This window comes from Carlito syrichta, unplaced genomic scaffold (genome assembly GCF_000164805.1).
Source record: "Carlito syrichta isolate Samal-C Ts95f unplaced genomic scaffold, Tarsius_syrichta-2.0.1 Scaffold308830, whole genome shotgun sequence".
Taxonomy (NCBI): Eukaryota; Metazoa; Chordata; class Mammalia; order Primates; family Tarsiidae; genus Carlito; species Carlito syrichta.
In genome coordinates, this window is record NW_007252926.1 from 214,832 (window position 1) to 218,769 (window position 3,938).

Here is a 3,938-nt window from a genome sequence, read left to right on the forward strand (position 1 = left end):
GAATGAAGCATATTTGTATACCTAACCCTTAACTGTACCCCACAATATCAAAATAAAAAATATTGATATAGAAAAAAATTAAAAATAAATAAATAAAATAAAATGTAAACTGGGCTCTACAAAAAAAAAAAAGAAAATCTATTGACTGTAAATAAATGGACTTATTTCTGGGCTCTCTTTTCTGTTCTATTGATTTATATGCATTCTTTATGCCAATAACATTCTGTTAAATCCATTAATGTGGGATACCTTTCCATTTATTTGTATTTTCCTCAACTTCTTTTATCAGTATTTTATAGTTTTCAGTATACAGGATTTTCATTTTCTTGTTTAAATTTATTCATAACCATTTAATTTTTTTGTAGCAATTGAGAATGGGATGAATCTTTTATTTATTTTTGGATAGTTGTTAGTGTACAGTAGTACTACTGATTTTGGGGTGTTGATTTTGTATCCTGCAACTTTCCTGAAAGTGCTTATTAGTTGTATCAGTATTTTTGATGGAATCTTTAGTCTTCTGTACATACAATCATACCATCTGCAAACAAGGACAATTTAACTTCTCCCTTCCCAATTTGGATACTTTTAATTTCTTTCTGTTGCCTAATTGCTCTGGCTAGAGCCTCTAGAGCTATGTTAGATAGACATGGTAAGAGTGAGCATCCTTGTTTTGTTCCTGACCTTAGAGGAAAAGCTTTTAACTTTTCCCTGTTGAGAATGATGTTAGATGTGGATTTGTCTTCTATGGTGTTTATTTGCAATGCAGCAATTTTTATTTTTTTTATAGTAACAGTCATTTAGTTTATTGTTTTCATTTAATTTATTGTGGATAATTTTCCACCTAGACATTCTTGGTTAATAGAATCTTTCTTATATATGAGTATGAAATAAGTGAGTAATGTAAACCAGATTGTTATATCTACTTTTCATGATGGTAAGATTACACAGAATATAGTAGCATTGAAATGATATAAAACATAATCTTACACACTAGCCAAATACATACAACTTTTTAAAATGTTTCAACCATGTAGATATAATCAAATCGCCCTAATTCACTGAAATGCTAGCCTTTCAAATGTTCATTTGTGTGAATATAAATTTTATTACCTTAATTTCACACAGATTACAGCGATATTATTTTTAATGACAGAAACCAAATTTAACAATGTTTTCTTATTTTTTTAATTATTTTTTTCATTATATGGAATAAAATTGAAAGTGTTTACATTTTACGTAGGTAGAAATAAAATAAATCAATATTATTTTATATTTTTTAATTACAAGGAAATTTAAATAACTTTTTGCCTTGCATAATAAACATATGCATACTTATAAACCAAAGGTGCCAAAATTGGTGTCATTTGAAATTTTTTAAAGTACCTGTTTTTTAACCTGGTATTGCTATATGGACAGGCATACAGACCAATGGAACAAGATTTAGAGATTCCAGAAGCAAGGCCTCAATTTCTCAGCCAACTCATCTTTGACAAAGCCTCCAACAACAACCACTGGGGAGAAGAGAACCTACTCAGTAAATGGTGCTGGGAAAACTGGCTGATCACATGCAGAAGATTGACATGGGGCCCCTTTCTATCACCATACACAAAAATTAACTCTAAATGGATCAAACATAAAACCTCAAACTATAAGAATCTTAGAAAATGCAGGAGACACCCTTATGGCAATTGAAACTGACAACCTATTCCTGATCAAAACCCCAAGTACCCATACCATAAGAAATAAGATAGACAAGTGGAACCTCATCAAACTGACAAGCTTCTGCAAAGCAAAAGAAACTATCAAGAGAGTGGGGAGACAGCCCACAGAATGGGAAAAAATATTTGCCAACTGTATATCTGACAAAGGCCTAACATCTAGGATCTACAAGGAACTCAAACGTGCCAAGAGGAAAAAAACAAACATCCTCAGTAAGAATGGCCATCAATGATAAAGCAAACAACAACAGATGCTGGTGAGGATGTGGAGAAAAAGAAATGCTTCTACACTGCTGATGGGAATGCAAACTAATGCAACCTCTCTGGAAGACAGCGTGGCAATTTCTGAAAGAACTAGAAATTGACCTTCCATATGACTCAGCAATCCCCCTACTGGGGATATACCTGGAGGAACTCAAGTCATTCTACCCAAAAGATACCTGCATGCACATGTTTGTTGCAGCTCTATTCACAATAGCAAAAACATGGAATCAACCATGCTGCCCATCGAAGCTGAACTGGATTAAAAAAATGTGGTACATACACACAGTGGGATAATATGCAGCCATAAAGGACAAACATATGGACTTCGCAGCAACTTGGATGGATTTAGAGTTGATTATACTCAGTGATCTATCGTAGAAACAAAGAACAGAGTACCATATGTTCTCACTTATAAGTGCAGCTTGAATAATTATTATAATACTATAAGAAAGGGATTGGCAGTAGTAGGAAACTGCCGGGGAGAGGGAGTGGGATTGGTAGTTGAGGGAAACTGTCAGGGGAGGGAGGGACACACCTCATCAACAAGGGTACTATAATGAACATTTGTAAACCTAATCCTGAATTGTATCCCACATCTTTAAAATAAAACAGTACCTGTGTTTCTTATATAATTTTGTAACAATAATAATTATAAAATAGTTAAGAATTTTATTTTGAAAGTGGATATTCCAAATTAGAAATATAGCAAAAAAGTTATATATTTTTATTCTCAAGGATCTCCTAATGTATAATAGACAATGTATCAGTTTTTAATAAAAATATTGCCAGCATTTAAAAAAAAAAAAGAAGAACCAGGTGACTGACTGCCATTGGAAGATGAGGAAGAGAGTAAGTAAAAAAACTAAGGTGTGGAGCCTGTCAGAACATAACTGTAGGCCCTGTTTAGAGTAAAATATGAGTTCAGTTTTAGAAAAAGTCTTAGAGTTGTAAATTTGCTTCTGTTTCAAAGATGAAATTACATCATTCTCAAAGATGGTCATCTAGTTTTATAAGAACTAATGTGTACCAGGTGGTGTGTAGAATCCCTAATATATGGTTTGATGCATAGGTTCATAGCATTTTTGCTTGCTCACAGAATGCAAATGTTGCATGATGGTTGAGTGGTCACAGTTCATCACGTGTACCTATTCTCAAGTTGACTGACTTGGATCATCATAGATTAAAGTGTTTAAGGGGACTTTGTCAAAATCTGGTGGTCTTCCTGATTGTGAAGAGTCACTCAGGTCAGAGTGGCCCTCTTTGAAACGACAAAACCATTTTCTTGCTATGCTTTCCCCAATGGCGTTCTCCTTGTACATGATGGCATTCTCCCAGTGCACAGCACAAATGTTTCAAGCCATCTCCACTGCCTTGACTCCTCTGTTAAACTCAGAGTATGTTGGAAGTGTTTGGTTTTTTTCTACTTGACACTCCATCTTCTTTAACCTATAAATAGCACTAACTTTCTTCAAATCTGCAAAATGCAAGATGTATTCACAGGCACAACACTGTCACTCTAAATGACAAATGACACGTGATAAACTCCCAACACCAGTGTTGCCATGCCAAAAACAAATGCTCTGAATTTATGCATCAACTTCATTTTTATCTTTCTTAGTACACATGTATAAATGTGCAAGTTAGGTGCATAGCAATCGCCCATGTTTTACAGATGAGAAAATTGAAGTTCAGAGAGGTGAGTGAGAAGTAATCTATTACTTTAAGAATCTGCCTATTGTTTCATTATTGATACGATTATAATCGTTAATGAAATTCTTCTTGGAAATTTTCTCCCTGTAACTTCACTATCAATACTACTTCTTTTCTGTGAAGTAACATAGTCTCTTCTCTCTTCCCAACCCCACCCCCATACCAGAAAGTACTTTTTACATATCTGAGGACTGTTAGATCTTTTCTTAATCATGTGTTCTGATGACTAAGCATGCTGAGTTACCT